Source organism: Amblyomma americanum, chromosome 7 (genome assembly GCF_052857255.1).
Source record: "Amblyomma americanum isolate KBUSLIRL-KWMA chromosome 7, ASM5285725v1, whole genome shotgun sequence".
NCBI lineage: Eukaryota > Metazoa > Arthropoda > Arachnida > Ixodida > Ixodidae > Amblyomma > Amblyomma americanum.
The window spans coordinates 33794756-33817464 of record NC_135503.1 but is presented as its reverse complement, the minus strand read 5'-3'; positions in this window follow the sequence as shown (position 1 = coordinate 33817464).

Sequence of the window (22709 nt, the reverse complement as noted above, 5' to 3'; positions counted from 1 at the left end):
ATATGCGTAATGAAGTTTTATACTCAGGGACTCTGTTGGCGCAGCAGTATTCGTAAAAAAAAAGGGGGGGGGGGGTGGAAACGGCCGTTTCCTTATCCTTGGCACGTCCCAAGGGTACTTTGTTTAGCATTTCGAGGGCTTTGGGATGCTGCATCTATGAGCGAAACTCCGGGATAGGTTTTAAACTAGAATAGAGAAGTGATCTTAGCCCATATAATGTTGTATTTGCGCATCCGTACGGCAGCATCTGAAGCCTCATTCGGGGGAAATAAATTCCGTGTCGATCACTGTCTATGACCGACGCCCATTGGCTGCATTCGTAAAAAAAAAAAAAAGGACACGGCCGTCTCCTTCTCCTTGGCACGTCCCAAGGGTACTTTGTTTAGCATTTCGAGGGCTTTGGGATGCTGCATCTGTGAGCGAAACTCCGGGATAGATTTTAAACTAGAATGGAGAAGTGATCTTAGCCCATATAATGTTGTATTTGCGCATCCGTACATCTGAAGCCTCATCGGGGGAAATAAATTCCGTGTCGATCGCTGTCTATGACCGACGCCCATTGGCTGCTGGGAGGTGCCGTCACCGGACCAGATAATTTCCATTGGCTGGAGGGAAGTGGCGTCACTATACCGGAAATTGCGTAATTTCTGGCAAAGGCATAAACAGCTTCTAATGATATCGCATTGGCTGCCCATGACGTGATCAGGCGTGAGGAGGAGCGAATGCGCGACTTCCAGCCAGCGGACTAAAACTCCTAGTCTTTCATTTTGTGACAACTACATGTTGTAGGAAGAACAGGAAAACAATTTTTAGATAAAAACAATTTTATTACATTAGTGGTGTGGGTGAGGTCCTCTTCTATCGACCTCAACCTGCCTGTCTGCCCCTGTGCCTTCGAGTTTGTCTTTCACACACAACCTGGGTCCATTGCTCAAAATGGAAAAAAAACGCTAATTGTTGCTATAACTGGCGACATACACATTTTTCAAAATTTAGCGGAGCTATAAGATTTTTGATATTGGTATTGAATTTGGGTACATTGTACCATTGCGTAATATATAAATTATGATTTCTTTTTTCTTTATTCCTTCATAATATGGACATTAAAGGGTTAAAATCATGATATGGACAATCAAGTGTTAAAATGAAGCACGTAAAGCACACTTCGCATGGGCTTTACTTTGCTGTAGCTCTCCACTTTTCACTATATCTGGCCGGTTTTTATAGTAGCGCTACCTCGGAGCCAACCGCTGGTTAACCAACTTCGTTGCTGTTTCAGAATGCGTTTTAGCCATTATTAAACTAATGTTTCTGGAGTATGTAAGCTTAGAGGCTGAACGGTATGGTTCCTGGTTATACAGCGGCTTCTACAACTCACGGAAACTAGTTGGAGGATATGCTCCTATTATTTGGTCGTCCTCGTTTCGCTCAGAAGCAGAAGAGTCTGGCACAAAGAGACTCTTAATAATAATAATAATAATAATAATAATAATAATAATAATAATAATAATAATAATAATAATAATTGGTTTGGGGGGAAAGGGAATGGCGCAGTATCTGTCTCATATATCGTTGGACACCTGAACCACGCCGTAAGGGCATGGTAAAGGAGGGAGTGAAATAAGAAAGGAAGAGAGAGGTCCCGTAGTGGAGGGCTCCGGAATAATTTCGACCACCTGGGGATCTTTAACGTGCACTGACATCGCACAGCACACGGGCGCCTTAGCGTTTTTCCTCCATAAGAGACGCTTGTCTCAACTAACTTTTTTTCTCTTTATTATCCCGCATTACCGCAACACCAGCAAGTTAAGTGCATAAAACATTTAGTAACTACTACAACATCAGGCTTTTCATGCTCGTTCAAGGTGATTTGTATGAGCGTCCCACCATCGACGTCATATATTTCACAACGCCCTATATACATTCCATTCTCCTCTTCGCACCGAACGGGCGACTCGAAATAAAGTTCGCCATTGGAGAGCTCGCATTTCATCAACGCCTAGCGCGCAATAAAACCTATAGCTCGACGCGCAGCCGAAGAACCCTTCAAGCGTCTGAGACACCGACATGGAGTAGTATAACCTCCCACCCTGAGCAGCTCACCGATGTTTTAATTTCAAAGGCTGGAGTGCTTTCTGGCTATCAATGCGCGTCCGAAAGACGTGGAATGGAAGCGAAATGAAGGAGATCAAATTAGAGGAAATGCGAAGTAATTCAGTGAACGTTCAGCGGAATCCGAGGAATTTCAGACTGAACGGAAAGGGTTCAAATAAAGCCGGTGAAACTCGGAACGAACGAAGAAAGCGTGGTAAAGTGTAAAGGGATTGACGCAAAGCTAAGGAATTCTTAGCACAAATTCAACGGAAGCCAAATTGGAATTCGCTAAATAATCGGTGCTCTGCTCTTAGCCTGCTACAGTAGCTGACTCGTGAGCACAACGATCCGTCTTCGTTACAGTCGCCCATGTATTCGCAGAATGAGAAAAAACGGCAGACGATGCGAGACAGAGGAGCGGAATGCAAAACTTCTTGTCTCGTGTTATTAGAGCGACCCTTATTAGAGGAACCTCCGGTGCCTGGATCTCCATCTCACAATGCGACATCAATAACAGTGCCGGCAGAGCCGCCGCTCCGTGATTAGCGGCCAGGATAACTACGAGGCAATTACTTCATTACAGTCACCGGGGCGGGAGGGCGCTCGATGTCACTGCCCCGGTCGTCGCGCTACAGCCAGTTCCGCAGCGAAGGATTCGGCTCGCTGTGACCGTAGCTGCTCTGCAACGGCCGAGGCACGAAACACGCACACTTCCAAGGAGCCGAGCGGGCAGGAAACGAACGGCCGCCGAGGCCTAGCGGCTACCGCTGCGGCGGCGCGGCCTTCGCTCGCTAGCTGTTCCGAAACTCGGGCGTTGGTTATTTACGACCTAGGCAGCGGCGGCGGCGGCGGCGCGACAGAGACGGTGGTAGCGCGGCCAATTCCACTGGGGCTCGGCGAGCCCGGACATGAACTGCACTACGAGGCGCTGCTGCTGCTGCTACGCTGGGCGCCTGGCGGCCGGCCGCAGACGGCGCTGGCCGATCGGCGACACTGAGGCGTGTTTGTGGCGGCACAACAATATGAGGTGTTTTACGCCCCTGCCACTTCCTGTACCCCTCCCCCCTAGCGGCAAGAGCAGCCGAGGGCCTGAGAGGCGCCGGTCTGTGTAGGGTTCTCGAAGTCGCAATAATTTGGCCTGTCTAAGACAGGCGGGAGTAGTCAGAGTCGTCACTTGTTGTTGGGCGCTTTGACGTTGTTAAAATTGATCAGAGCGTCAATGGCGCCGGCGATATTGAGAGAGGGCGAGGGAAGAATTATTCTCGGGGGGTAGCGGATCGAACTCTGGATAGAAGCCTTGGCAGAAACTTTCGGGAGTATGAGCGGTGGTCGGTGATGTTTTCGAAGTACAGACGGCTAGGGAAGGTTGGGGAAGACGTGTATACGATAATTACTGGTTGAGGTGGTGAGCACGAGCATTCGAGCTAGTTAGTATCGGTGGAGAATTTGTTGCGTGATTTGATCGACAGCGACCTCTTTTCACGTTTGAAGAGAGAGAACTTTATGAAAGCAAAGCAGAATTCTTTAACTCCAGTTTAGGCTTCAACAACACGCATATCAATTTGCACAGCCATGAAAATTCTGCTTTGGTTTCGTACTGGCTGTCTGGAACTCTTGGAACTTCTGCCGAACTATTTGGTATCGCCATCTGCGCCTCTCATTCTTCGTTGCGCGTTAAATTGAATGCGCAACTTCGGGAACGGAATTAGTAATCTTGTGCACTTCCTGAATAGAACTGAACCGTCCACGGGATAGTCCGCTGCTACTGAACGTAGCTTCAAAGAAAACAGTTTCGCTATGAGCGGGATGAATGACCTTCTGTATAACATACCTAACGGCGAAACATAAGTGCAGCTGGCGACACGCACTTTAACTCGCGATATCTAGATAAGCGCATACTGCGTTGACAAAAAGAGGGGCGCGCTGTTCTGCGGCAGACACGCGCGAATACGACTGGGCGCAACGCACACGCTGTTCCGGTTTGCATATGTTAGTTACAGTTATTGTGTCTTTCTGCTTTGTTATTTACCGTAGTCGTTGCTCCGTATACATACAGGCCACTCCTTTCCCTTTCCCGTAAGCACGTGCCAGCCTGTTGTCATATGCCCTCTTTAATCAGGCAGGCGGATGTTCGCTGGAACCACCTGAGCGTCGTATGCGAAACAACGCATCTGGCGCAACTGAACCCAGCATGAACGTCCACTGACAGGTACACTTTTTTTTGTGTGTGTGCGTGTCGCAACAGCTGCGTGTCCCGGATGTCGCAGCAGAGCACTACTCGAGATTGCGACTCAGTGATATGATGTCATCCCCTCCGCCATTGTGCGTAAGCCTGGGCCGCAATTGTGAAATCGCCGCTGCGATGCTGGCGCTCAAAAGTTTCGCAACGGAACGAAAACAAGTCGCCCTAAGTGGTGTCTCGCAGGGACAACACTGAGTGTGCACTGGGGCAGAAAGTGCTGCGTCGTGTCACCTTTCTAAACCGCTTGCATATCGTTGCAGGCACCAGGATTCTTGTTTTGCTTTTATCCACTTGTTGTTGTTGTTGTTGTTGTTGTTGCGACTGCGGGAAGAATGGAAAGGAAAGTGCACGGGCCTTCCCACTGGCTCAAGCTGAGCCACAATCGCTGCCTCGTGCAGACAGTAGGAGAGTTGAAAGATAGGAGAGGAAATATTAAAACAAAAAACATGCGTCGCAACAACCGCGCCATCTGAAGCGACGAAGACGGTTTAGCAACAGATACCCCCGGTGACAAGGGGCCTGGCCACATGTGCGAGAGAACCCCCAGATTCCAGCCCCGTAAGGCCAGGAAGCCACCTTTGTGCACACACAAATGCTCTACTGCTTATATACTCATATTTTCCCCTTCCACTGCTACCTGATAGGACTGTCATCCCCATATATGCGTCACGTCATCAAGGGGCGGATTTAAAGGGGGGGGGGGGGGGTCGCCCTGCTTCCCCAACTAGAAATTTTGCATAGGAAGAGCATACTAACCACGTTTTTCGAGAAAAAGTCTAAGAAATACATGCTTCAAATGGTACAGCCTGCCGGAGCCGCTTCATGACATGCGCGTCTGACGTTTCAGACCTCTGCAAGCATTATCTGCATCAGACTCGAAAGAAACTTGGAGGGTGCTAACCAACTCGCTAATCTGTAGTTCTTCTACGGATCTAAGGACTGTGCAGTGTCTTTAACTGCGGTAAGGATCGCAAGATGCTGCTCTGCTTTGCGAGCTTGAGCGGCTGGTTGGGACACAGTGCTGCACTTTTGAACCGTTTTTCGTTTCCGCAATTCATTCTTACTTCATCCCTCTATTATGCTACCCGCCTTTCCTTTTCTCTCACTCTCTCTCGCCTACGCTAAGCTTTTTGTTAAAGGCAAAAGCTGTGGCGAGATTCGAGACGACATCATGCGGACGAAACAGTTACTCTTTTCAAAATACTTTAGTTGAAAAAAAAAAAAAACCTTTAAATCGGTGTTGTTATAGGCGAAGAAGAAACGCAGCATCGGAGCTACACTTTCATTTGGGTCGGTCAGTGTGTACCATCGAGGGAAAATGTAATAGACCCCCCGCCCCAAGTTACGATTCGTATCACTCTGCGTGAGGGCGCCACCTAACAAAGCACTTGTGCTGTCGAAACGGGCCCACTGCGCCGGTCTCGAGTTCAGAAGTGTTTTGTCAGGTGGCGCCCTCACGCAGAGTGGCACGAACCGGAACTTGGAGTGGGGGGGTCTGTTACTTTTGCCACCGATAGTACAATCAGAGTACGGCGCGCTGAGAGCAAAGGCACAGGAGGCACACATAATACGTCATTCCTGTGTTTCTGTACGCCTTATGTGATCTTGTTCTTGCTGCACCGTACTCTGTTCGAACGAAGACCAAGGTCACCAGGAGAGTCAAGCCACAATGATCCCACGTGTCTATACCTTGCCGCAAATGTATCCAGTAATTCTTGGCGGTACTAATGCGTTTCTTGACATTTTTTTCACATTCAGCAATTCTCGATATCTACCCATTGCTGTTATATCGGGTTGCAGCAGCTGCGTAATTTAGTGGGCGCTCATCAATGATGAGTCATAATTGTCGATGATTTCCGTAAAAAACCATTTGGACCTCCCTTGATAAGTTCATTATTTATCGGCATAGCCTTTGCCTGGCCCGCGCAGCGTATACGGAGCGCATTAAAGGATTGATTCTCTTTTATCTATGCGCATCCCTACCGGAAAAAACGCATATATGGACTCCACAAGTTCCGTTCATACGCACTTATTGGAATGCGGACACCATATTATATGGAATTTATACAGAGCTCCATACAATGTCGATTTCCATACATAATGGAAGTCATATGAATCTATACATGATATGGACATACGGTCTTCGCAGTATACAGACATGCAGAAACCGCGTGGCACGGACGTGTGTTCCTGCATGGTACAAATATAGATCTACACCCGAAATGGTGATCGCGTATTGCAGCAAATGTCGAGATCTTTTCCTCAACCGTTCTACAAGCTTCGGCTGAGCAAAACTTTGGCCGCTGAATTTTCACACAACATTTGGTCACATTTATAGTCATCTGGTAAAAGAAACGTGGCTTGCCCGACGACGCGACACACGTTCATAATTCAGCGAGAACAGAGAACCGCACTCGTCGAACGAAGCTGTCAACTCGCCCAAGTGGTTCCCATTCACGGCTGCCAAACAAGAGTGAACAACGAACGGCGAAGCGAAACCAGACGACGACTGCGCGCTATGTCTAATGCACGTTCGTGAGCGGAACAGTCGTTGCTTTGTATCGCAACAACACGTTGCTTGCTTTTCGAGCAGTGGCAAACGAGTCTCGTTGTCGAAGCTACATAAAGGAATGAAGTTGGCCGTTGAGCCGATGCGAACGCGCGACCAAATCGTGATGCACGCGCACAAGCTGCCACTTGAACGAGGCGGGATTTTCTCGCTCCGTTGGGAAGGAGGAGAGAGAACGGAGAAAGTAATGGAAACAGAAGCGACTCTCCTTCAAGACGTTGTCCTGTGCTCCGAGTGCCGTAAAAACCCGCATATAAGGGCCAGGGCTGCTCATGCTGTTCTTCGTGAAATGTGGAACGTACAAATTTGTGCCTCTTGTTGCGTAAGCCGTTGCGAAAATCTCACACACGTCGCTGTGTATAAAGCTCTTCTCCCTGTTAAGTCCAACCCTAATATTTACAGTCGAAGCTCGTTAAAACGAAATAAAGGATATAACGAAGAACTCGGACGAATCTCCTTGAAAGCTCGCTCAGCACGGGCTATAACGAAGCTACGGTTATAACGAAGTGATCGCCAGGCCGCTTCAAATTCGTTATAACGAGGTTCAACACAAATGTATACGGTTTCTACTGACGGTTCCATGAACATTTCGGAAGATTCCCCTTCTTTAGTTTCATTGAAATAGTACACTGCCTGCGCACTGTCCATGGGCAGTCTAATGAAACGTTTGGAAGAAAGAACTCAGAACATTTTCTGCATTTGGTATTCAAAAACGTGGCGAAGCGTACTACCACGGCGTTTAAGTTTCGAAATAGCGGAACATCTAGGGACTGAGCATCATCATCGGTCTGTCCCTGGATTCTGGAGAGATGCAGACAGTGCACCTCAATCACGGACTACCTCGCGACTATGCCACCTTCGCTATTAACCAATCGAACTTGCAGGCGGAGTTGGTCTGCTGTATTCTTGTCGCTACCTCAGCACTGCTGCGTCAGCACATAAAAAGGAAGGTCTTTTACTGTTTCTCCTCCAAACATAGGCGGAAGAAACACATCTCTTCCACCAGGTGACCTCTCGTGATATATTCTGGTCCGCATTATAAACGGTGTTTTACGGTATGCACGCGTGTGTTGCGCGCTTGCGCTAGGAACGCTGGTGGGGAGGCTATGAGGGGGGGGGGGGGGGGTAGGAAACAGGCGTCACGGCGCCTTTCGCGTGCACAATCGGTTGCACGCCCGGAGACCGCCCAGACGACGCGGCGCGCACGGGCGCTCCTCACGAGCAGCCGATCGGAGACGCACGAACGACGACGCCGCCTCTCCTACATTTCTTTATTTTTTTTTTATGCCCGCCCCGCGAATATGCAGCGCTCGATCACACCGGCGCGGGCAAGCGCGCGCAAAGACTCCGGCGTTTGAACAGAAAAAAAAAGCGCGCCGCTTTGCGCGTGTTGCGCGGTGCCTGAAACGGTGATCCTACGCTGACGCCCATCGACCACGATGCGTTCTCGTTTACCTAAGGCGCGTGGTTACAAACATACGCGCTTCCAGGTCGTGCCGGTTTACGGGCGCCGCGGAGGTGTTAAAGGTGAGTGTATAGGTTTGGCTCCAGTGGAACGGAAGAGGAGATGCACTAGGACACAGTATCTTTCTTCCTGACCAAGAGTAAGAAGTGGTTCATTTATTTTGCAATGCAGTCGATTATTTCTCCGAAATAAGTCTCACCTCGTTGCATGGTTGAAATCACTGTGAACACATCTTAGGCACGTTACTGAGTTTGTGAACTTTGCCTTTGGGGTTGAGTGAGTCAGTGAGTGAGAGCGAGTGAGTGGGTGAGTGGGTGGGTGAGTGAGTCAGTGACACTGATAATATTTATACTGAGAGCATTGCGTTTAGCATCTGTGCGAATTCCTTAGCAGTGGAAAGCAGGGAATTCATAATCGGCACTATTTTCTTCATTCGCAATCTCCGACACGTGAGGAGACCTGTACATTTTACTCCGGTGTCTCCAAACTGTGAGAGGCGCGTGACGTGCGAGGAGCAGGCATTGCGCGCCGTAACCACAGCAGCCCCGCGACGCCGACGCCAAGGTCCAGGGTCACATTAATCATGTGAAATAGCTGCAGCAGCGACCAAACAATGCCTGCGGGAACGCTGGTTTGGAATAGTAATTGCGGCGCGAGGAGTGAGGGCGAGGAGGTCGCTCGCAGGTGCTGGCCTCTGCAGAGGAACGCACACACGTGCACAACGAGGTCGACGCAGTTTCCTGGTTTTCCTAGCTCCAGGACAGTGTACACTTAAGTTTGATGCAACACCAGTACTTGTTTCTCAGTCCGTCTAAGGTCGGTCCTCGCTTACGGCCTCGTCAGGTTTATTTTAATTGCATCGGTTCGAGGTCTCCGTAACCCTCCGAACTTCGCAGAACTTTCCTGAAGCTCCCTGCCGGCACAGCCCGCGCAGGCGTACTCAAAAGAAAGGCGCATTCCGAAAACCACTGCCGGTTTAACGGCGCCGCTATGGCGGGGCAGTCATGCTTGCACAATGAAATGTCTGTGTGAATTTGCTTCTGTAACTTGCAGCTTGCACCCTTGCATATTTTCTAAATATATTTCTTCATCATCTGCGTCATCGCCGCCTCGCTTCATCACCGCTGAATCACCACGTTTGAAGAGGCCTCTCCGAAGGGAGCGAACCATCTTAAAATTTACTCTTCTTAAATGTGGATCAGCACTTCTCGGTGCATGGGTTCCCGCCCTGCATTGGGTTTCCACTGCAGTCGAAAGAACGCACCTGAGAGCGCAAGTACGGGGTGGAAAAACTGGCTGTGGTTTAGCTCCGGTTAAACCTGGAGTGACGCGAGAGCTACATCTGCCTGGCTACGCTTAGGTTCGGCTTGAAAGTGAAGACACAGTGGTCTTGCACACATAGTAGTCCCCCTTTCCACTTCCGCCAACTCGACACGGCGCATGCGCACAGCTATTGCATCTCGGTTTCGCCGGCGCGCCGCGCCGCCGCCACGTGACCACGGCGCCGCCATGGAACACAAGGGGTGCCACGCTGAAGGCTCGAAGAGCTGGCGTAGTGTAGCTCTCGCTACAAAATCGCCCACTTGTTGAAGAGACATCGCCAAACGTGATAAAGACATCTTCCCATGCTCCTTTATACGATAGCCGCGTGCAACTCAACAACGAAGCGACTTTTCCCTGTCAAAGGACCCCCTTTCAGCCAGTGGCGTTGACAGATTGTCACTAGCCTGCTAGCCTGGCAATTCATGGAGTCGCAGATAAAAAGGGATACTCCCTAACCTCCGTGGTCGGGGATAGCCCCCTCCCTGCATTGTAACACTAGCAGGTTCATGAGAATTGGCTGATGCCATTGGCTGGAAGGGGCCTTTTTCTCGGGGAAAAGCCGTTTCGTTCTTGAGTTGGATCCGAAGTGAGGCATGTTCGAAATCTGAAGCTGTTTTAGCGGGCCACCGAGTTCGTAATGAAATGAACAATATACTGTAATTTCACGTTGCGCAGTGCCCGTGGTTGGCTCGGTTGTTGCGGCGTTATATATATATATATATATATATATATATATATATATATATATATATATATATATATATATATATATATATATATATATATATATATATATATATATGGACTTCCAGAAGGCATTTGATATTGTTGCGCATGATCTCCTTGTTTCTAAATTACGCAGCTACAATTTGAATGAAAGAGTCATTGTATGGATCTCTGAACACCTATCCCTACGACAGCAGTGTGTAATTGTTGGTGGTCGCTCCTCGAACTATGGTTCTGTCACTTCAGGCGTCCCCCAGGGCTCTGTTCTGGGGCCACTTCTTTTTTTGTTGTATATAAATGATATTAATGCTGATGTTACTTCTTCGTTCAGAATGTTCGCAGACGACTGCGTGATTTATAGAATTATAGATAGTTCACTTGATGTGCAAAGCCTGCAAAACGACTTAGATAAGATAGCCATGTGGTGTAATGATTGGGACATGACTTTGAATACTAAAAAGTGTGTACACGTCACCTTTTCGAGAAAGCGTTCCTACCCTGCTTATATCTACACTATAAACCATGCGGCCTTGAAAAAAGAACAGAATTTTAAATACTTAGGCGTTTATCTTACTGCTGACCTGAGGTGGCCAAAGCATGTTAATTACGTCGTAAAGAAAGCTGCTGGTATATTAGGTTTGTTAAGAAGAAATTTCAGCCACCTTCCACAGCATCTCAAAGAACAGCTATGTTTTACTCGCGTCCGCACAGTACTCGAATATGCATCAGTGTGCTGGGACCCGCACACACAAGAACTTATTGACAAATTGGAAAAAATTCAAAATAGGGCAGTCCGCTTTGTACTTGGAAACTATTCCAGGACACTCAGTGTCTCGGAAAGCAAAAGGAATCTTCAGTGGCCAGAACTTAAAACTCGAAGAAGAAACCTGAGATTAAAATTTTTGCATAACATTTTCTATTCCAAGACTGGCATAGACGGATCAAAATATTTGAAGCCGCCTTTCTATGTCTCGAAGCGAAGGGACCACAATTTAAAGCTTCATGAATTTCCTTTTAAAGGTGACGTACTCCGTTATTCGTTTTTTCTGCGAACAGTTCGCGAATGGAATGCTTTGCCGCCACATATTGTTAATGTTCTACCTAATGATGCCTTTTTTCACGCGTTAAGTGCATGATATTTTGTTTTTTGAATGTGAAAGTGCCCTCCTGCTGTAATGCTGAAAGGCGATGCAGGTACGAAATAAAAAAATAATATATATATATATATATATATATATATATATATATATATATATATATATATATATATATATATATATATATATATATATATATATATATATATATATATATATATATATATATATATCTTCTACGTCCGAAGTCGAGGCAGAACGAAATAACCTTATGCCTTAAACATGTGGTAGATTCGATGAGGCAGGCCGCCGCGGTGGCTGAGTGGTTATGGCGCTCGGCTGCTGGCCCGAAAGACGCGGGTTCGATCCCAACCGTGGCGGTCGAATTTCGATGGAGGCGAAATTCTAGAGGCCCGTGTACTGTGCGATGTCAGTGCACGTTAAAGAACCCCAGGTGGTCGAAATCTCCGGAGCCCTTCACTACGGCGTCCCTCATAGCCTGAGTCGCTTTGGGACGTTAAACCCTCATAAGCCATAAGATTCGATGAGGGTACTTTTCGGTGCCTGCACACTATTCATCAGAATTACTGACTCTCAGCAGCGAGGCTCACTCGTTCTGAACCCTTCGCGTGAGTCCGACACATCGCATGCATTCTTTGTCTCCCTTCCGCCACGATGACTCAGTGGCTTTGGCGTTCGACTGCTGATCCCCGAAGGTCCCGGGATCGAATCCCGGCAGCGGCGGACGCATTTCAGTGGAGGCGAAATACAAAACGCCCGTGTGCTGTTTGAATTCTGCACACGTTAAAGAACCCCAGGTGGTCGAAATAGTTCGGCAGCTATCCACTACGGCGTCCCTGAAATACACTCATAGCCTGTATGTCGCTCCGGGATAAACCCCGCAATTCACAATGATTTACGTTTTCTTTTTCTTTGATTCGGTTATTCTTTTCTTTTATGAGGTTATAGCTTGACATCCGCTGGTCGTTCCGTCTGCCTCTTCTTTTATACGAGCATTCCCAGAAAGTCCTCGAAAGTTACCTGGAATCAGAAGTGCGCAGCGCAGGCTAACCGTTTATTCTGTAGCAGTTGCTCGTCTGGAAAGACCCAGTAGCGTGGTTTTCTTCACGTAAGGGGAATACCCTAATGACTAATGGTGGTTAAAGTCCTCGCTTCACTAGCACTGCGCAGCGCTCGTTTTGAAATCCGGTCGTGACAATCTCGCTGTCTTCGGTGTGCATGTAAAAACTATTTCTGTCCTGACCACGGACTTTCGAGAAACGCTATTTATTTATTTGACTTGGACGACCTGACGAAGCCAGTGAAAATTGATGTATGCAATCAGGAGTCTGTTTACTTTTTTTGCTTTTCGTAGTTACCGTGTTTCTCACACAAAAATAAATAACTCTCTCCGCAGCAATGATGAATAAAAAGTTCCTGCTATGTTCACATTGCGGCTACTGTCCCATAGGAATCCGTCCCATGACGACCTAATGACGGTGTTGCAGATATTGTCTTCAAGGCCCGGACCAGAGCAAAAGATGTAACGGCAAGCGTTAATAGCTTGTGCGACAAATCCATGCTAAAAACCGATGCACTCGAGGAACAACATTGTGTTCGTGTTTGAATCCAACGTGGAAGCACGGAGCAGATCTTCCGTTAGATCCGATGCAGTTAAATTCGCAATGGATGGTTAGCAGCACATGTTTTGCACGGCAAACACAATGCCATCCAACATTACCAATGTAAAATGATCGGTTAGATGCGTTGTATTCTGAATTAGAAGTTTCCTACAGGCTCTGATCTAACGAGAGCATCGCCAGAGCTTCTTGGGAGCTAGGCGAGTGGCATCTGTTTTTGTGGGCTGCTTTTAAGAATCATGTTGCTCACACCAAACTCCGCACACTTTCTGGGCTTGGACTTTAACATTATACGGGGGATGCTAAAGTTTTTCTTGCGAACGAATTCTCAGGGGCAAAATAAAGTTGTCGGTTTTCGCTGACCGTTCGTTGTTTATAGCAAAAGCTATGATAGCCTTCGGGACTGCCGTCGCAATTTTAGCGCTCAGGTTTTTGGAAATCACTGTTCAGTGACTCAAAGCCACTGGCTCAGAGTGATTCTTTTCCGGTGCAAAGCTTATCCAGTCTGCAGTACACAACGGCTCTTTGCTCGGAAGCCTTTCGAAAACATAATTTGAGACTTGAAAGCAAGCTCGGCGACTCGGCCTGAGTATTGCCTTTCCTCTGACTGCTTTGTTCGCGTCCCCTGGAGTTCGTTAAGCCACTGCTTGGTTTCCTGCCGCTTTTCGGACACGCCCCTCTCTTTCTTGGCGAGCTTGTTAAGTCCCTGCCCCCGGGCGTCGTCGCCTCACATGCAGGTGATTATCTCCCGACGGTGTCCCTTACGGACCACCGCGTGATGATCTTCAGCTACGGGAGTTGTTCAGCCGAGACACGGGCGCCGGTTTTGGGCGCTCCAAAACGCTCTCGAGAGAGCGGCGTAGGCGAGGAGCAGGCTGAGGCGTGATGCACAATGGAGCGAGAAAAGAAAAAAAAAGCCAAGAGAGGGAGGCCTTTAGAAGTTCTCTCAGCAGGAGCTTGACCAGAGCCAACGTGTGTCAGCGTGGGGCCAGGATCTGAAGGAACAGGGGACAGCGTCTCCTCCCAGAGCAGACTGCTCTCCACCTCTGCCCCACACCCCTACCCCGCGCCTTTATTTCCTTGTTCTCCCTTTTCGGCTCTTTTTTTTTTTTTTAACTCGGGAAAGGTAAGCAGAGGAGGGACGTCCAGGGGACGGCCGTTTGACGACGACACTTGCGCCGCGGGTGAAGACGTCTTCATGAAAGCGATGGCGTGACACGAATAGGCGCAGCACGGCCGGCCCACCACCACCTTTGCGTGAAAGAAAAGCCCCTGCCTCTGATGCTTTCCTAGATAGGCATTGTGAGCTCTCCTGCTTTGTTGTGCAGCAGACCGTCGAAGCCCCTCCCCCTCTTTTTCCTCCTTTCCCTCTTCTCCCGTTCGAGAAAGAAGGCTCGCTTCTCGACGGCCGTTGCCGGCCACTTCGTGAAAGTCGTAAAAGTGCGGCTGAGGGTTAGCGGCATTCTGTGGCCTTTGCAAACGTCGTCGTTCGTCGCGGCGGACTTGGCTTTCAATGAACCGGAGAGGGCTTCGTTTTGACTTGGCTGTCTGCACATTCGAATTCCTTGTTGGCGTAAGCTGAATGCCAGGTACCTGCGGAAAGTGTGACAGGCAATGTACGCGATGTCAAACAGCGCTCGAATTCCGCGTCACATGCCTTTCAAGAGCATGAAGCGAACCAAAAGGAACTGCGTCGCTTCAACGAGCCGACACCATTGTGCTACTGACCTCGTGAAGGGGACACACCTGTGATTGTCGCATTTTGTCGGGCAGAGAGCAATAAAATCACCTCTGATGAATGCTCCACCCGACATCACTACTGAGAGCGGAATGCCGAACTGAGAAGTATTTGCCTACATCTGCAGCACTACGACGACAAAGCGAATAACCTTGTGCAGCATGCCCTGCCGATATATTCTCTTGTCGTCGAAATTTAGAATTCCTTCGGGATAAAAAACAAAATGACAGCTGTACAAGTGAAATAAGGAAGCTGCGTAAGTATTCCACATCGACGCATTCACTTCTAAACTACCGTACCGTCAGTAATTCGAGCTCCGGTAGCAAAGAGCTCACGAATGCTTCTCAGCGCATTTTTAATTACTCGCTGTGCAAAACGAGTCTAGCGACACATGCTCCGCCCGCGCGGGACGGACGCCGTGCAGTCGAGCAGACTTGCCGGACTTCTCCGGCCAAACCACCGCCAAAACATCCAGCGACCCTCCGCGTCCGCGCGCGGGGACTCCTCGCTCCGCAGCCGGTCTTCTCCCGGGAAAGAAAGACAAAGCGAGAGCGAGAGAGAAAAGGCTTTTCAGCGAAGAGCCGCGAAAGAAGGATGAGAGAGAGCACGAGAGCGAGCCCTCCGGGGAGGAAGGAAGAAGGAGGGAAACGAAACAGCAGAGAGTCCAACACACAGCGACGGGGTAGCACGGCCGTGGCGGGGAGCGATAGAGAGCGACCCGTTTTCTGCCGCCTTGTTTGCTGCTGCTGCTGCCGCGGGTGCTTGCTTCCTGCTCCCTTCTTCTTCGGCCGGAGCTCCGCTCCCTCTCCTTTCCTCTCCCCACAGGCTTTCGTTCACTGCGGCCGCGCGTCCATCTCTTTCGACGGCTCGGACTCTTCGCTCGCTCCCGTCACGTCCGTTCATTCAGCAGCGCAGCGCGCTATCGCTGGGGCCCTTCTATCCCTCCCCTCAATCTACGGCTCGTTGTTGTTGCTGCTGCTGCCGCTGCCCAGCCGCTTCTGTGAGCCGGCTTCCTCGGCCCCGCTGTTTAAGCCGAAAGCAGCAGCAGCAGCAGTCCCAGTTATCCTGGCTCTACCGCCATGGCCGCACTGCGGACGGATACGTTTTGGGGACCTAAGCGGAGGCCGCCGTGTCTTGTGCTGGTGGTGTTCGGCATGCGCCGCCTTATCATTAGGGTCGTTCTATTTTGCGATAAATAACTGTGGCTCATTTCTATTTCCCGCCTCGCCGGACGTGCTCCTCGGTGGGTACCCAAAGGCTCCTCTCCTCGTCTAAACAGCCACCCGGCCAAGTTCGGGGCTTCCAGGCGGCCTCGTTACGGCCATTACACGGGCTAAAGGTTACAGAACGCAGACGGGAATAAGAGGCCCACCGCTACCTATTTGCTGCGCTAAAATATCGCTAAAAAGAAAAGAAAATGAAACCGTTAACAAACTATCAGCTTTCCTGAACAAGGAGAGGAATGAGGTTACTATAGTCGGCTACACGTCAAGAAAAAAGCTGCTTTTCCCCGTCAAAGAACTGCCTTCCTGCCAGTGGCGCCGCCCGATTCTCATGAACCTGCTAGCCTGAGCTGCGTGACAATGCAGGAAAGTGACTATCCCCGGCAATGCAGGGAGCGGACTGCCCCCCTTTCCTCTGCAACTCCCTGAACTGTCATGCTAGCAGGGTCATCATAATATGCCGACGCCATTGGCTGGAAGGGAAAAGCCGCTTTTTTCTTGGCTTGTGTCCGTCTATAGAGGCAAATCACTGGCACCAAAAGATCGTTACTGCATTAAAATGGGGTCTTCTCCACGTTACAAGCATATGAAGCAACTGCATCGATCTGAATCGACTGCCGGTCCGTTGGTGCGTCATAAAAGGACCGCAAATTAAGAAACATTCCACAACTATGCTGAGAATTCCGCATTGCAGTTTGGTTCTGCTGACTCCCGGCGTATGCAGCCGCAATGGTTCGATCGCGATGCAGAGTTCTCTGTGTGTGTGTGTGTGTGTGTGTGTGTGTGTGTGTGTGTGTGTGTGTGTGTGTGTGTGTGTGTGTGTGTGTGTGTGTGTGTGTGTGTGTGTGTGTGTGTGTGTGTGTGTGTGTGTGTGTGTGTGTGTGTGTGTGTGTGTGTGTGTGTGTGTGTGTGTGTGTGTGTGTGTGTGTGTGTGTGTGTGCGCGCCCCCATGGGAGGAAATGATATTGAGACCTGATAGCTTAAGTATCGCCTGGACACATTGAGGACCAGCACATCAGCTTGTTTGTGCACTAACAAGCAGCGCGAGTCGGACCTACATACTATCGAGAGCAAAAGTAAGACCCCCCCCCCCCTACACACACACACACACACACACCTCGTATTCCAAACCTTGCCGCTCTGCATAGGGGCGCTACCTGATGGAGCACTCATGGCATTCCTGGTGTTTAGACGAGCCCAGTGCGCCAGCCTAGTGTAACACTTATTTGAAATGTTGCTCCTACAACGAGGGAGGGCTCCTGTGCGGATCTGTCGGCACTGTGGGACACTTGTCCTATTTGTTTGTTCAACTCACAGTTCGCAGTCCGTGTGGTAGGAGTGCCATGGGCAAGCTTGTTCATTTCTCGCGCGTGACCTTGAGCGTGACCACCACCGTGCAGAGGGTCGCAAGAGAGAGTTCGCGCTAATGGGCTGGTTCCATTGACTGATCTCTGGAACCATATGCTCGATAAAATTCTGCCCCCTGCACAGCACAGTGCTTCATCGGATACGTCATCGGCGCGTGCTGATAGACGTGGGCAGCTAGCCAAGGGGCAGAGACTCGGAGCAACCTGCAGCGACAAAAAGGTAAGTCTACTTCTGCTTGAGGTAAGTCTACCCTGCTTTGCATGCACAATGAGTAGCGGATGTCAAGATGCGGACACCTGCATCGATGGCTAGGACTGAGTGCATCGGTGCACACTCCTAACTGAAATGAACAGTCCGAACGGAAAAGGCGAAAAAGAATAAATAAAAAGTTTGAAATCGGATGGGCCATCGTGTGTGTGTTTTATCGTTTGGCATACTGCTCGCAGCCGCTAACACCCAACGCACCCCTAACTTTCAGCTCTGTCACCGCGGCAGCAACCCTGCGGGAATACAGAGAGAAAGCGAAGCCGGCGGTGATGTTGGCCAACGCGCACAGACCCCGCTGGCTTCGGAAGCCGCCCAATATCCCGCGCCCTGCTCCCCGACCGCCTCGGGCGCCAGCAGCGGCCACAGCAGCAGCATGCGGGGCGGTCAACAAAAAAAGAGAAGCCGCGCGTTGCTTTGGTGGAGGAGCCGGGGTGTGTAGGAAGGGGAAGGGCTGCAGGGGGCTGTTTTGACCGGCGGCATTCTCTGCGGCAGCCCCCGTTTTCGGATGACGGGCATTCCTCGATGCCCCCGCGCTGAACCTGCCCGCTGGGCTGGAAAAGAATGCCTCCTCCGCGGCAAGCCCGACCTGCGCCGCCGCCGTGCCCCCGCTGTGCGTGCGGCAAGTGCCTAGCAAAGCTGCCGTTGCGCCGCCCGTGAGCTAGAAGTTGATGCCTGACCGAGTGCCTGGCGCGCATGCGCGGTTCGCTGATGACGGGCCGGGAGGCCGTTAGGGGTCGCTTCGTTGCGCCTTTCCGAATGCAACCGTTCTCTAGATTCCATTCCGAGTCATTCCTTCTCGAAAACTCCGAGAATGTCCCCTTCTCACCGGGGGAAGCGGAAAGCGCCTCGGCCTCGACGGAACCGCGCATGCGCTGTGCGTACCGCTGCGACAAAATCTCGACACATCGTGCCTGTTCATGTACAGAAGCGGTTTATTCGCTTAATGAACAATAATAATAATAATAATTGGTTTTTGGTGGAATGGAAATGGCGCAGTATCTGTCTCATATATCGTTGGACACCTGAACCGCGTCGTAAGGGAAGGGAAAGAATGAAAATTGGTTTTGAGGAAATTAATGGGCACAGTAGCCGTCTCACTTCTCTGTGGTCACCTTAAGCGGTATTCACACGGGGGACCTCGGCGCGGAGGGACGGGGAGACGAGGCGCGCTACGTCACCGGCCGGCCAAACCCCTCCCCCGCTCCCAAATTTAGTATTCACACGGGCAGCGGGGAGCCGCCGCGGGGGATCTAGACGCGCGAAGCGGCCGGGCGGCGTGGGAGGGGTTAAAGAAAGGGCCGGACGGCCGGTTTTGCTGTTCTTTGAAGACAGCGAAGGCTAAAAAAAAATAATAAAGATTGAAGGGAGATAAGAGGGAAAAGAAACCGAAAAAGGGAAACAAACAGACAGTTCCCAGCACCGGAGCTGAATAAACGTCGAACTTTCTGGCGCTAGAGGATCCAGAGCAGGAAATGGACGTCGCAAAAAGGCGCAAGTACGTGTTGTTGGCGGCTCTACTTGAAACCGAGGATGACGACGATCTTTTCAAGAAAAAGCGGCGGTGCTGGGTGAAGCCATGGATGCAAGAAAAGTCACTTGGTGTGCAGCACAGTCTGTATAACACGCTCCGTGAAGATGACCCGGACGAATACCAGAAACTGCTTCGTGTGCCGCATGAAGTTTTCTTGTGGATGCTGGAACGCATCAGACACCGGATTATTATTATTTTTTTTTTACAACAAAAGCCGCCATCTGGGTTTACCATGCTCAAGGAGCGGGGCTGTGCTGATCTGAGGAGAGAAAATGCCGACAGTCGAGGGGGGAAAAATTAGACGAAAAAAAAGAGATGCGTGAAAGACAGAAGAGAAGAAACTCTGAGAAGATGCAGACAAACACAAAGACGACGTATGCCACAGAACGCATCTTGCTCTAACCAGTTCATAAATATTGGACTTCAAAAATGTTTTTATTAGTGCACGCATTCCTCTTCGTCCAACGTGCGCAAAATCCACGGCAAGAAGTAATACAGCTCCGTCGACAGCGGAGCGCCACTCACAGCGACCCCAACGCGCGCCCTGCCAAGTGCCGCCTAATCTCCCGGGGACGCGGGGACTGAACGTAGCGGCCGAGCGAACGGTCCCCTCCCCCGTCGGCGGCGGCCGCCGGACCAAAACCGGAAACTGCGTCGCCGCGAGCACTCTCGAAGGCGTGACGTGTACGCAGCCGCCGTCAGTTCGGGAGGGATTCCATCCCCCGTGTGAATACCCCTTTAACGGTGCCACGAGAGAAAGGGTGGATGAGGGAGTGGAAGAAGGCAGAGAAAGAGGCGCCGCAGTGGAGGGCTCCGGAATAATTCCGACCACCTGGGAGCTCCTTAACGTGCACTGACATAGCACAGTACAGGGGCGTCTTGCATTTCGCTTCCATGGCAGCGCGGCCAGAATTGATCCCGCCTCTTTGGGCTGGGCAGCATCGCGCCCTCACCACTGAGCCACGACCGTGGGTACCCCGCGCTTAATGGGCGGTGGCGAAAACGAAGGCAGAGATGGGAAGACGGGGTAACATTGCCATTTTTTTTTTCGCAGTACCGCCATCTGCGTGTCAGCGACGTGTCCTTCATGCCGTTAAGGTCTCCGGTGCGAGTTTTATTCAAACTCATGCATCCATTTACCGCACCGCTAACAGCAGGCACGGGACAAAAAAAAAAAGGATAAAGGCTAGCTCAGGGCAGGGGTGCCATTGTTTTCACGCTTGCAACAGTTACGCGTCCGGTGGTATAAAGCACCCATCTGGAATGACTCAGACGTTGCCTAAGTCACTTTCTGCCATCCCTCTAGTCTCTATTGCGGCTTTCTAACTGCTTTGGGTTAATTTAAGCTGGCGGTATTCGATTCGGAATGCCCGAGCAACATGCTTTATCAACCTAGGTCGCAAATACAATGGTGGGGCCTCACGCCAGCACTGGCGCATTAAAAAAAGCGCACTTAAAGGGAATTAATTAAAAAATGTAATTTAATCAATCAATCAGCCTAATAACGGAGCGATAGCGAAAAGAATACGACTGCATTTTATAGTTCGCTGCTTCATTGACTCTGGGCTGTTCACCATGCTGTAGGTAAGCACAGCCACGAACAGGTGGTAGCAGGCAGCTCTACCGTTTTGTCGATGCATCACAGTTCGTTCCCGTCAGCAACCTCCCACTTACTGGACAGAACGAGCTTCATTCTGCAGTTCATCGTCCCTGTTTCCGAGGGAGGTAATACAGAGCAAAGCATGACCCCAGATCTCACTCTTAGCTCGTTTTGATGAGAGGCAGCTGGAGTTTGAACTATCTGTTGCCGTTTCTGTTTATTCATGGTTGCCTGTTAAAGACAAGGTGGTGCTTCTCAGTTGAGCCTTTTGGCGCCAAACCATCACTAGAAGAAAAAAAAAACGCGTTGGCAGGACCTAAGGAGGAAACGGCACAAGACAATTTTCACATAAAAATACGCGACTCGGAGCCGTGCGCACGGCGCCAGCATGATTTCCGAAGAGGTACAGTGCAGCCAGTTTTGCAGCTCTGTTCACTGTGGCAGAGCTGAGTAATGCATATAGCAGCAGCAAACTGCAGGCTGCGAGAGCACACATCGACATTGGCTAAAAGCATTGAAGAAATTCATCTGCGTCTACGCCTTTGCCGGATCAATGAGCAATGTGGTGGTTGTAGACTTAAATGGACTATGCAATGAATAAAAAGTCGCTTGTAAATGTTTTCAATGCTTAGAAATGATCCTAAGAAGCATTCACGCCAAGTATGAGTCTTCGGAATTGGGTCGGCAATTTATTATCGATATTTAAAAACCGTGTTTTTTTAAAATTCGCGGGCCGATTGGTGTGCTCGTAGCGATCGATTTTGAAACTAAAAACGTGAAAAAACACGTCACTCTGCCCATGACCTCACCAGGCCACCACACGCTGTCATTCACTGGAGCCACGCCAGCCACGACTGCTGCTTAGTTAGCCGATGACCCCAGGATCCCAGCAAAGGGACAAAAACTGCAGCCATGGAAAACGCCTTCCAAAAGGCGAGACGGTATTCTTTGTCGCCGCAATAACGTAGACGTAAAATCTGTCGTAGTAGGGCTTTTTCGCGAGCTACACGTGATTCGTGATCTCCAGAAATATGAACTGCACTTACTATTAGGGGCAGAATAGACGGAGGAGCGCAGATCGAGCGCCTATGTCCGGTCGCTGTGCGCTCCTCGTTCTCTGTCCGTGTGTAGAGTTAGCCCAATTCATATTTCCGAAGTAAAATTCGTCATTAAAGTTTGCCCTCCATAAGGACATGTGTCTCGCTTATAGTTTCGTTATAGCGCGCATACAAGCCCACAGGCAGCAGCAACACAAGCGCTTTTGTGATACATTTACGAGCGCACCCATGTCTAAATTATACAGCAGCATGTGCATGCTCGTCGCGCTGCGACGCCTACAGCGGCGCCGCGCATTTGACAAGCCACGACGGGAACAAACGCGGTCGCAATCACGGCGCGCATTGACCGCGGCGCGCGTATGATCTATGCCCCGCATTACGCAAACGACCCGCCCGCCCTCTAGGCGGCCGTAGGCAAACGGACAGCGACGTGCTTTCGATATTCCGCTTGGGCTGTATTTGTGGGGCGCGCTGCTCTGCGGCCACAGACGAGTCGATACACCTCCGTGCGCTTGGGCCTTAACTGAGCGAACTGCATGCGTCAGGCTCCGTTCGGCCGCGGTTAGACTATTACCATGTCTGCACAGCACAAGCAGCTGTGTGCGTGCCTCGTGTCTTGATCGCCATTGGCTGCGTTTCAAGTTTGGCTTTATTCACGCCGTTTTATTTCCGCAGGCTGCTGCGGTTATCAACAGGCAATAGCGAATTAGGTAAAAGAAGGACATCTGGACAAAAGTGCGTCCAAACCTCTGGAAGTGAAAGCGCCAT